Below are 12,756 nucleotides of genomic sequence, written 5' to 3'. Positions count from 1 at the left end.
CCCTGCCCACCCCATCTGATGCTACCTGTCTGACTTCCAGCCCCAAGTTACTTTCTGTACCCCCATTTTACTTTATATTGTCATTAAAGCACTTACCAGTATTTGGAACTGTGGTATTTACCCATTCTCTCACCCGCAAGAACGCAGGCCCCATAGGATGAGGATCCCATCCCTCTGTCCCCTCGCACAAGTGCTGGCATGAGAGAGGCACCCAGTGAATTTTAGGTGCATGAATGAATAGTCCTTACATGACTTTATATCCTTTTAAAAGCAAGCTGGATATAAATAAATAAATGAAATCCAGTGGCTCACGCCTGTAATACCAGCAGTTTGGGAGGTCGAGGCAGATGGATCACGAGGTCAGGAGATAGAGACCATCTTGGCTAACATGGTGAAACCCGTCTCTACTAAAAATACAAAAAAATTAGCCAGGCGTGGTGGTGGGTGCCTGTAGTCTCAGCTACTCAGGAGGCCGAGGCAGGAGAATGGCGTGAACCCTGGAGGTGGAGCTTGCAGTGAGCGGAGATCGCACCACTGCACTCCAGCCTGGGCGACAGAGTGAGACTCTGTCTCAAAAAATAAATAAATAAATAAATAAATAAATAAATAAATAAAGTCAACTAACACCTCCAAGTGTCTCAGTCAATTTTCAGTGATTTTTCTCTGTCCAACACCAGACTAGCTTCAGTGATTTCTTTCACTGATGTGGCCACATTTGTTTTGTTTTATTTTGTGGCCATGCAGCCCGATGTCACAGGAGCTGTTAGTCCTCCTGACTCCCTGCTGGAACACAGGGGAGAGCCTCATTCCAGGTCTGCACTGGCCCCAAACTGGGCCAAGACTGCACATTTCAGTTCACTTTGGGTTTCTGATAGCAGTTCTCTCCCCAGTCCCCCACTCCCAGGATTCCTAAGAGCTAAGGGATGTGCCCACCAATCCAAGCCACCTACTAGCATTGAACTTCTGTCTTGAAAGGGATCTGGTTTTGAACCAGTCACTGGGAGGTGCGTTCTAAGGTGAGGCCTTCCTGGTCAATAAACCTCTAAGTGTCGCCCACCAAAAAGAGTAAATCTGACCTCAGCCCCGTCCCATGGTGATGTCTATTCCATCAGGGCAGAGGGGCAGCAGCTGGCAAGAGAGGCTCAACCCCCACCACTCCTGAGAGCCAGGAGGTCCCAGCATTCAAACTCAGGCTTCACAGATCCACACATCTTTGTTCTCAGAGAGGAGAACCCAAAGTGTGTCTCCCAGTGAGTTCTGAGGATGAGGGAATTATGAACAGCACCATGTCTGCTTGTGAGATAAGCCGACCCACCTGGTTCCTCATAGTGGGAGGTGGCTCAAGGGTCAAGTGGCCCATTCTGCCTGGTCCTCTTGGTTTTCTTCCATCCGCTTCCCTGGAGATGGTTATGTGCTTTGCTTCTTACTAACAGTAACGTATCCAGAAGCCAAGGCAAGCTAGGAAGAGGAGTGAGATCTGGATCTGCGGATCCAGAATAGCAAAATTACCCAGCTGAGGCTTAGCTGACTGTCCAGACCCTGACGGTGGGATTTAGAATTGGACAGCATCCAAGCCGTTCTGTGATTTCATCAGCACCATCATGCAATAAGCTGTTGTAAACACCTATACGAAAACCTGTTTTCCAACGATGCTGCAACATTTGATTAATTCTTCAGGATGGGATAGCAAGATGGCTAAAGCAAGCATTGCTTGCAGTCATGATGAATTTGCTGAGTCTCAGAGGGAAATTGCCAGGCCACGAACTAATCATTCTTAGGTGCCTCATTTACCATTCTGTCCATGTTTATACCAACTCTACACGAGCGTGCACGCGCACACGCACACATGCGCGCGAAATATTCCAGACCACCTTGAGCTAAATGAATTTGACCTCTATCTATAAAATGCACATTAGCGTGAAATGGAGGGGGCTTTCTTTAAGGGTTCGGCAAGCCATCTAGCCCACATGCTCCTGTCTTAGGTGCCAGCCTTGGTCTTAAAGAGCCTGGTTTCTAAGGGAAAATTCATGTCATGAACATCTTGTTGCCAGGAATCAGTGTGATTCGCTTCATTTCAGGATGATGTTGAGTCTCCTGTGTTATTCCCAGTGTGGACGTGGAACAGTGACTGATGTCTAATTATTTGGAAGGGAGAGGGCCTCTCTAAGAAGGACATACAATGTCGGAAGCTTGCGTTGCTTGGCAACACGTAAGTTTACCTATGTTTCACCAAAGGCAGTTTAAAGGGCTAAAGACGTCCATTCATGCAACAGTAGATTATAAGGAAGATCTCAAAACCTGCCCCGTCAAAATCACTCTTTCCACCATAGAAATAAACACTGAAGAGAGGGTTTGGGACGTGGGTGTTTGCATGTTGCACACCGGTAAGGAGGGTGGGAAAGAAGGCAGTGGTGCCCCCATTTTTCTGGAATCGTACTATGTACATACCCTGTTAAAGTTGATTCGAATCACTCATTCCTTACCATAAAACCTCCAACCTGAGACTCCCCTTCAGAATGTATGCCCCTGCAGCTTCCCCTGTTTTTATGACTGTGGCACCTTGCTGGAACCCGTGCCAGTCCCTTCCCATCCAGCTAGTATGCCTTCCAGCATTCAGCTTCAGCCCCCAACCTTGTTTCATGTCAGCAGCTGAGCTCATGAAAACTCTTCTTTCCAATGAAGGAGGAGGCTGAGAGGTGCACCAATGGCTAGATCGAGGCACACACAGGCTCCAGGTTCACAGGAACAGGGCCGTCATGTCGGGCTGTTGGGAGTTCCTGTGAATGCTACAACCCTCCTTTCTTTTTGAAGTGGGTGTAGTAAGAAGCATGTCTGTTCATTGTGGCAGCCTGAGTTTTGGAGGCCCCCACAACATTCTTTCCTACGTGGAAAGAGTTTTCTTTTTAATTCAGAAACAACAAAACTTCTCAGCCTCAAACCAGGCCAAGCTTATAGTGTCATGGCAAAAAAAAAAAAAAAAAAAAAAAAAAAAAAAAAAAAAAAATTAAAACAGGCAAAGCAAAAAACAAATAGAAAAAAAAGAACACAGTGCAACAGTCAAAATCAGGTTAACTTAACGAATTTGGGCGGAACTTAGATTTAACATTTCCTTGAAGTTTGGCTTCCATAAACCACCTGTCTGTTTCAAACAGCAGCCTCTGAAGTACAATCCAGCTTATTTCTCCCCTTTTGATCAATGCTTTTCCCAGGAATCAAACCCAGCTCTTAAGAGCACTTGTAATGAAAGCTGAAGACAGCTGACCACTGGCCCTGAATACCCAGGTATACTCTGAGTTTGCCCACAAGGAAAAGTTACGGAGTCCACATGCTCCAAAGGGGACTCCATGTTCAAGGTAATCTCCCAAGTTCCTCTGCTGCTGCTGGCTGTGAGGCATTAATATCCCCCCACAACCTGGACTCAGGGGCTGCAGCCTCAGAGGACCAGCACTGTGGAGTTCAAGTTCAGTTCAGCACTTGAATAGTACATCCTTCAGGAAACCAGGGCGCTGAAGACTGAAAAGCAGAATCAATAACGTTCATGTATATTTTAAAGCCAGAGTTCACAAATTAGAGACCATAGGAATTAATATAAGTACATGTACATGTATTTGTGGCTATGTGTACTAATTACAAATAAGAGACAAGAAAGGAGATATACATATGGGTGAACCAAGCATATTCAAAACTTAATATGGCAAAAGTTCAAATGAATGTGAACTAACAACAAAAAATATATAGTTTCTCATTTCTAGACATATAACTTCTGCTTTTTCAAAACCATTTCTCAAGTTATTGATAATAATACAAATTCTGTCCTTAAGTTGCATAATGAAGGAGAGTAAATTAATGTATTTTAAGATGATCTTTCTGGTTTTTTGTTTTTTTTTTGAGACAGAGTCTCGCTCTGTCGGCCAGGCTGGAGTGCAGTGGCCAGATCTCGGCTCACTGCAAGCTCCGCCTCCCGGGTTCACACCATTCTCCTGCCTCAGCCTCCTGAGTAGCTGGGACTACAGGCGCCGGCCACCTCGCCCAGCTAGGTTTTTTTTGTATTTTTTAGTAGAGAGGGGGTTTCACTGTGTTAGCCAGGCTGGTCTCGATCTCCTGACCTCGTGATCCACCCATCTCCGCCTCCCAAAGTGCTGGGATTACAGGCTTGAGCCACCGCGCCCGGCCCGGATCTTTCTGTTTTTAAGTCCCGCTGCTTCCGTCACATTTACACCGGCACACACGGACACTTCCATCTGTCCCCATTCGTCATCACAGTGAGATGAAGCTGAGAGTTCGATTCACTAAGTTTTATATAGCCAGTACCATGTGAAACACATGATTTGATTTAAGGGTGTGGTGTGACTGCAATGGGAAGCAGCCGAACACACAGCAGCAATACTGCAACATCACCATGACAACCAGTGGAAATAATGGCCCCCTTTGGGAATAAAAGAGATCTCAAATCCTGTTGCAGTCAGTAGCATTGGCTGTCTGCAGTAGAGATGGTTTTCGATGATTGTTTCAGAAATTTCTTATCAACAGAAAATGAACGAGAAGGGGAGTTTTCAGAAGATAAATGGATTTGCAGACAACTAATGCGATCACCAAAATCACCAAGGAAAGCAAAGCAGTGACTGGGGAAGCTGAGGCTGAGGTAGCAAGAGCATTCCCCGCAGGCTGCTATTCCAGTCGCTGTGAAAGCCTAGTCACTGTCTTTGCCACGCAGAACGCATCTCTGGGAACGCTGTCGATCTGTGCCTCCATCTCTTAAAGCTTTCCATTTCTGTCTGGATTTTGTCTTTATGGGAGGCAGGAATAATAGTGAATTGAATGAAATGGAGTATGTAAATGTCTAGCACAGTCCTTGGCACATAGAAAGTGCTCTATAATCAGTAATTCACATCAAATTCTTGGGACAAATGAAAGTGAGTGCCTGGCACTGCACATAGGAAGTGTAATTGTCTTTTAAAGGAAAAGACGTGGCAGCAGACCATCCTCCCGACATGACGTGCTGCGTTGGTGCGTTTACGTCCCTGTTCCTTCTGAAAGACTCAAAATTGTGTTGGAGCTACTGGTGCACATTTGTAAGACCTGCACTAGTGACCACGCCACTGGGAAGGGCACTTCTTTATGAAGTCACCATATTCCCAGGGAGACTGGTCAACACATAGAATGTGAAATAAAGAAGCTATGTGAAAAAAAATTCTCCTTTGTCACAGAGAAAGAGAACTTGGTGAGACTGGGCAGCTGCAGGAGCCTCAGTTTTTCAGATAACAGAACAAAGTAAAACTTGAGGGTACATTTCCCTTTTTGTTTTAGGAAGTGCTGTAGAAGGGGGCAAAGAGATCTTTGATATGAGAAGGTATTTCTTCAAAGCAGCATCATGCCTGAAATAGCATTGTTCTCTACGCTGAGAGAGGGGGAAATGGGAATTTGCTGTTCAACGGGTTTAAAGTTTCAGTTACCAGAGATGAACAAGTCTGAGAACTCCGCTGTGATGCATCATGCCTCTAGTCACCGAGACTGCGTTGTACACTTTTTTGTTAAAAGGGTAAATCTCATGTCAAATGTTGTTACAACAATTAAAAAAACAAAACAAAACAAAAACAAACCCTAGACCATATTTGCGGAAAGGCACTAACCATACATGTGCTCAGGAGCTCTTTTGTGTCTTCTTCACTCCATGCTGTAGTTCAATTTAGTTTTGCTTTGCAAGGATCCTCAGAAAGTGTATCATCAGCAATGACTTTTATTTTAAAACTGCATGTGAACCACGGGGGGAAATCATGATCGACGCTGCTCATTGTCCTTCCTCCCTGTGGGCTGTGAATCCAACTCATCCTGGGAGCAGGGTGTTCTCGCCGTCTGTTCCTCTCTGAGCTCAGTGCACAGAAGCATTCTGCTTACCCAGCTGGGACTGCCGACTGCACCATGGAGCACGCGGGTTGCCCGGCTCTCAGCAGCTACGCTGGATTGTGTGCCACCTTTCTTACTGACTGATTATGAACTTAAAAAAAAATCACTCTGCTGCAGTGAATTATACATTTATTTTTAAGCATTTATTTCAACTCGAGATGAGCGGTCTCTCCTGTAAATTTCTCCCTGCTGGATCTTTGCTCTGGTTTCTGATGACATAGTGTGAGTGCCGACGGCCGCGAGCTTCCGAAGGAAAATTACAAAGGGAATGCCCAGTAAATAATGTATTGCCTTTCGCATCAGTAGCCTGCTTGGGAATGTTCAGATTATCAGCCCAGGAGACTCCAGTGCTGTGGACATGGGTCTGAACGAGTTGGTCACCTAGGGGCTACTGAGAACGCGGGGCTCTGTAAGTATCCATGGATGCACAGCGCAGAGGCGGAAAGGGATTCCCAGAATGTTCCTTCTGTTGCTGGTTTAGATTGTGAGGGAAAAAATGCATTTTCTGTGAGTCTTTAATTTAATATTAAGTGTTGCTACTGGTTGACAATTTAGGAATGTCACAGCAGTTCTATTCCTTGTCAACTCTGTGCTTCCACCTCTCTCCCGGTTTCTAAAATGTAACATCCATTAGTTGGTGGGGTAACAGTTTGGATCAAATGATTTTCTGCCTGTTTTATGTCTTCTACTTCATTCAATTGATACCTAACGTGTAAGTAATCTCTCTTTCACCTAAAATAAAAGAGCTAAATTTTCTTTAAGCAAACAGAACACCCTTAGAATTTTGGACCCGCACCCTTCAACTAACATGAAAATGTTAGAGACATTTTGGGAAATATTTTATATGGAAGCTGACTAACCAAGGATTTGAAATGTCACAACACAAAATTGGAGGGCAGATTTTCTCTAGCTGCGTTTCTTTTCTCCCTCTCTTTTTTTAGAAGCATACTGCTTATAGTTTAAGACCATATCCTGTTGAATGAATAGCCTACGTTCTCAGAAACTGTATATTTGATAAATGCTCAAATTGTTTTTAAATTGCTAATGCTCCCATGTGGGTAAGCTCAGATATATTATGGCTCACCTATGAATTGGTTTTGATACTTATGATGAGAACAGACTTCCTGCTGAGAATAAATATTAGATTTCATTCGATATGGCGCTTCGTTTAAATCAGTTTATCCCCGAACCTGTTTTTTTTTTTTTTTTTTTTTTTTTTTTTTTTTTTCCTGCAAAGTGAAGGAGGCCCTACAAGCTCTTGCACTGCACTCAGAGGAAAAGTCGTCCCTGGCACCCTAAGAATTCCACCAAGCCTCACTCACTTGGGCAACTGCCCAGAAATGCTCAGCGGTGTTCAGACACCTCATGTCTCAGTAGGTGACCGTGCCCACTGACAGGAAGCTACCACTCCAGGACCATGCCCTCTCCATTCACAGTCATGGAGAGCAGGAGAGTCTTTATGCATCTGAACTCTGCAGGTACCATCATGAGTGGCTACAGTTCACTTTCAACATTTGCTGTATTTTGTTCACACTAAGAGAGAATATTTGACTTTCATATTAAAGAAGCTAGGCTAAAACAACTAATCATGTTTTACCTATACTGTGAAAGGCCTTCCATCCATTTATCTAATCAACTTATGTTCCATCCCAGTTACTCTGTGTGCAGAGAGATTGGATTGTGTGTATGCGTGTGTGTGTGTGTGTGTGTGTGTGTGCGTGTCTGTACTATGTATGGGACATCACATGGAAACCGGGGAAGGAATGCATTTATAGAAGTGGAAAGTTCTCAGGAAGTCTTCAGCTTTGGATCTGCTTTTACACTGAGCACTTGGTGTCAGTGTGCTGGAGAAAGGCTGATAGTAAGTGAAGTGTGGGCACGACTAGAGTGCCGGAACTTTCCTTGCATAGTATTTTATCCCAGTCACGCACTGGGGGATTCTGGACATTTTGTCAGACCCCCATTTTGATGGAGATTTAAATCCTTCCACTCCCGGAATTGCTTCTTCGGGCCTGTTCAGTGCTGCTGTGTGGTTCAGTGGCCCACCCTCATGCCCAAGAGTGCCTCTTACTTCAAAACCCCAGGCAGACCCCCATCCCAGTGCATAGGTAGGGGCTGCCAGGTGCTCAGGTCCCCTGTCCCCAGAGGAAACTCCTCAGAGAGGCAAATTAAGGACTATGCCCTCCCTTTTCTGACATAGGGGTCTCCCACGGGATGATGACATGTTCTGGGAGATAAAATGGGAAAGTTCTTAGTATTAGGAACACAGGATGCTGTGAAAACCAGCCACACATTAGGTGGGCAAATGTAAGAGAGCACGCTGTAATCTAGAGTAAGGGGCACTGGAAACATCACCGGGGTCCTACAGGTTGACAAGGCTGTGGGCGCACCTGGTTTCTCCTCTCTCCCATCCCTCATCAGTAAACACCATGACCCTCATGACCCCTGGCAGCAGCAGGGGAGGTGGTAGTGTTCCCTCTCACCTGATCTTTGCAGGCTGGAAGGCTGTCTTGCTGGCTCTGCTTATACTTGGTAGAGCACAGCTACTGCCTCGGGAGCAAAGACCCAGGCTGTGCCAAGTCAGGACTGTGAGTCCCAGTCATGGGGACCCCCGGGGCAGCCACGGTCTCATCCATCGCCCTCTCTGACAGCCAGAGCCTACGTGTCTGTGGAGGGAAGAGCAAAGCTGTCAGCATGAGTATGTGCGTGTTCAGCTGACTGTGGACTGCTCCTGCCTGTTTATTTCTGCTGTGACTTCAGGGTGCTGAGGGCATCGAGGGGGAACAAGGCCATCAGGAGGAAGTGGGCGAGGACAAAATTGTTTCCAGGGAGTTTGTATAAAGGTGGTCACTTGCAGGGGAGCTGCCTAGGGAGGGGGCAGGTAAGACACTGCTGTTCAGGAGGAAGTCAGTAGCGAGGAGCACCCTCTATCTAATTCCAGGGGCCCTACCAATCAGAACAGCTGCCAAGGAAGGAAGATGCAACAGTGTGTAGGTTGGCAGGAAAAGTCAGTGATATCAGAAGGATGGATACAGGGAGGGCCAGGGTCTGCTCCTGGCTGCTGGAGCCCTGCGTGACACGTGGCGCACGCTCAGGCAGCCATGTCTGAATGGCTGAAAATGATCCGATGAATGACACAATACCAATTGGCTTTGCAGTGTTTGGGAGTCAGTCATGCGTCTTTTTTTTTTTCTTCTTCTTTTTTTTTTTTTTTTTGAGACAGGGTCTTGCTATGTCACCCAGGCTGGAGTACAGTGGTGTGATCACAGCTCGTGACCTCCTGGGCTTAAGCAATCTTCCCACCTCAGCCTCTCAAGTAGCTGGGACCACAGGCATGCACCACTGTACCGGACTAATTATTTTTATTTTTTGTAAAGATGGGGTCTTACTTTTTCACCCAGGCTAGTCTTGAACTCCTGGCTCAAGTGATCCTCCTGCCTTGGCTTCCCAGGGTGCTGGGATTACAGGCATGAGCCACCGTGCCCGGCCTGGGAGTCATATGTCATATGGATGCTGGGTTTTTTGCCTCTGCAGATGTGCATGCACAGATAGACCATGTACAGTCTTGAAGAGCAGAGTGGACTGTGGCTCAGACACCAGGTTCAAATCCTAGCTTGTCACTTCCTTCCTGACTTCAGGAGGTAACTTGACTGCTGTAAGGTAGTACCTTCCTCGTTGGTGATGAGAGACATAGCTGAGATGATTCTTGTAAACCACTCAGCACATGCCTGCACGTGAGTGAGCCCTGTAGAGCGTAGCTGCTGCTGTTGTGGCTGTTTCCTTCTCTGTGTTCTCCTAATCACACTGGGTGGTTGTCATTTTTGGGAAAAGAGACATTAAAAAATGTTTTCCAATACATTAAAAATATTAACACTGTTGATTCTTTTAGAATCATGCTGTGTAACTTACTTTAAAACTATACTCTGTTACATTCATCCTGGTAATAGTGTTTAACAAAAAGGAAAAAGAAAAAAAAACAGAAAGTAGCATAATAATATCCGTGAGCAGTTTTTAAGCGTGAAATAATCCTGAATAGCTAGAAAATTCAGAGGGCATTTCGCGTTATGCGTCTGTGGCAGTTCATGTGCGGACATCAGGCTCTGGAGTTCTGCCAGCATTTTAAAATTAGAACTAAAGAAATGCGCCCCAACTTAATTAGTATAAATGTTGCCGTGCAACTTCTAATAATGAGTGTAATTTGCAATACATGCTCACCATGTAATTTAGCACAATGGGAACCCGCAGACTGTAGGACTAGTGTTTACTCAAGAGAAATGATTAATACAGAAAGGAACAAAGTTTAGCAACTGGAAGTCTTTGCAGGGGCCCCATGGATGCCTATTGAGATTCTCCCATTTATATCACCCCATTGGCAACACCCCACCGATTCCCACCCCAGAGCGTCTGCCAGGACCACAGAGAGGAAGCTGTGTCATCTACTTAGTTGTACGACAATTTACACATGAGTGGGTACCTCAGTTTCCTTCTCCGTAAAATGAGGGTGATAATGGTCCTAACATCTTATTGTTGGGGGGATTAAATGGGTCAATGATGTAAAGCACTTAGGAAAGGGCAGAGTGTGCTGCGCACAACAAATGTCATGTGTTAATAACGATGATACTACGCTTATGACCATCTTTGCAAGTGTGATCCTCCATGGGGATCTTGGATGCCAGGCTGAGGAGGGTGCCCTTCATCCCAAAGCACAGTACATGTTGGTCCTGGGGTGATTTGTCTTTATTGAGGTAAAATTCACATAACATAAAATTCGCCGTTACGAAGTATACAGTCTAGAGCATTTTGTACATTCACAGTGTTGGGCAGCCATCACCTCTACTTAGGTACAACACATTTTCATCATCCAAAATGAAACCTGAACCCACTAAGCAATCAGTCTCCATTTCCCCCTTCTCCCATGCTGGCAACCACCAATCAGTTGTCCATCCATATTGATTTACATATTCTGAATATTTTCCATCACCATCCAGTATGAGACCTTTTGTATCTGGCTTCTTTCATATACCAACGTGTTTTGAAGTTCACCTGTTCTGTAGCATGTATCGATATTTCATTCCTTTTTAGGCTGAATCGTATCTCATTGAGTTACTATGTTTTGTTTACTCATTCATCAGTGGATGAGCTTAGGTTGGTTTCTGCCTTTTGACTGTGATGAATTATGTGCTATTATGATAGTCATGGATGAGTTTTTCTTTGAACACATTTTCATTTCTCTTGGATATATACCTAGGAGTGGAATTTAAACATCATTCTATGGTTAAATTTTGAGGAACCACTAAATCTTTCCATAGTGGCTGCACCATTTTAATTCTTACCAGCAATGTCTGGGGGTTCTAATTCTTCTACATCCGTACCAACACTGGTTTTCCTTTTATTTTTTTCTAAATTATAGCCATCCTAAGAGGTGTGAAGTGGTATGTGATTATGGTTTGGGTTTGCGTTTCCTTAATGAATAGTGATGGCAGGCATCTTTTCATGAATTTCTGGCTGTTTGAATGACTTGTTTGGAGAAGCATCTATTCAATCCTCGGCCTGTTTTTTGGGTTGTCTTTTTGTTGTTGAGTTGAAAGAGTATTTTATGTATTCTGGCTACTACGTTCTTACCAGATAAATCATTTGAAAGTATGTTTTCCGTTCTGTAGGTCATCTTTTCACTTTACTGTAAGTGTCTTCTGATGCACAAAAGTCCTGAGATGATTCTAGACAGAGACTGGGCATAACAGTGAAAAACATTGCACTATAAAGTGAGAGGCTCCTTCCTCTCTTCGTTCTCTTCCAACCTTCCTTATACCCAGAAAGAAAGTCTCAGCTTGGTGCTGGTGTGGCCTTGACATCCGTCTAATCCTTGCTTATCTACCTTTTTAGCAAAGAGAGAACAGGCTCTAACCCAACAGCCTTACACAGGGCCAGCCAGGAAATTCATAGCCTGTCTTCCCCATCTTCACTGGTGATACTCAGCCTCCTATTTATACTAATGACAAAGAGTGTTAACATAATGGATTTGATGTTTTAAAAAATGGGTGAGTGATATGATAAAGCTTGTGAAGGTGCTAAGAGAATAGCAGAACTGCTGCTGGACGCCTCTGGGCGTCCCTGAGTAGGTGACAGATGGGGGGTGCCCAAGGACCCTCCGTCTGGTGATCGGAAGTGGGGCAGATGGAGGACGCTGGGCAGGCCGGCCATGAGCCAGCAGCTGGGAAGCCATTACTGACTCCTCACTGTGCCCCAGGAGTCTTCCTGGACACCGTTCTCCATTCTTTCTCCCTTAATCCTCTCAACTGCCCAGCAAGGTGAGGAAGGCCTTGAGCTTCAGGGCTGAAGAGAAAGAAGGGAAAGGTGTGAAGGTTGGCTGAGAGGAATGTGGCAGGACTTGGTGAGGAATGGATGTGGGGGAAGGAGTGTCTAGAAGGATCTGGAAGGATCCATGTCCAGTGAAGGGAAAGATGGACAGACACGGAACTAGAAGCAGCATTTGAGAAGCGTCTTCACGTTTTTCATAGCTTGGCCTGTTTGAGTTTCCTGCGACTGCTGTAGAAAATTACCAGAAATTGGCCAGGCGGGGTGGCTCACGCCTGTAATCCCAGCACTTTGGGAGGCTGAGGTGGGTGGATCACGAGGTCAGGAGATGAAGACCATCCTGGCTAACACGGTGAAATCCCATTTCTACTAAAAATACAAAAACAAAATTACCTGGGTGTGGTGGTGGGTGCCTGTAGTCCCAGCTACTCGGGAGGCTGAGGCAGAATGGTATGATCCCAGGAGGGGGAGCTTGCACTGAGCCGAGATAGCGCCACTGCACTCCAGCCTGGGCGGCAGAGCAAGACTGTCAGAGGG

At 45.4% G+C, this 12,756-nt stretch overlaps 1 protein-coding gene across 5 annotated transcripts in view; it reads left to right on the top strand.

Moving 5' to 3' along the window:
- PTPRE (protein tyrosine phosphatase receptor type E) overlaps positions 1–12,756 on the top strand; it is a 177,290-nt gene that overhangs the window by 86,669 nt on the left and 77,865 nt on the right. The window contains exon 1 of one of the 5 annotated variants that reach the window (XM_017858692.1): positions 4,444–6,313. The exons of the other annotated variants lie outside the window; for them this stretch is intronic. The gene's annotated coding sequence lies outside the window, so the exon portion shown is untranslated. Of the gene's footprint in view, positions 1–4,443; positions 6,314–12,756 lie in introns of those variants that run through there. 5 annotated transcript variants of the gene reach the window in all.

Source organism: Rhinopithecus bieti, unplaced genomic scaffold (assembly GCF_001698545.2).
Source record: "Rhinopithecus bieti isolate Rb0 unplaced genomic scaffold, ASM169854v2 scaffold_42745, whole genome shotgun sequence".
Classification (NCBI taxonomy): Eukaryota; Metazoa; Chordata; class Mammalia; order Primates; family Cercopithecidae; genus Rhinopithecus; species Rhinopithecus bieti.
Note: the sequence above shows the minus strand (reverse complement) of the source record. Positions and strands in the feature narration are given on the sequence as shown.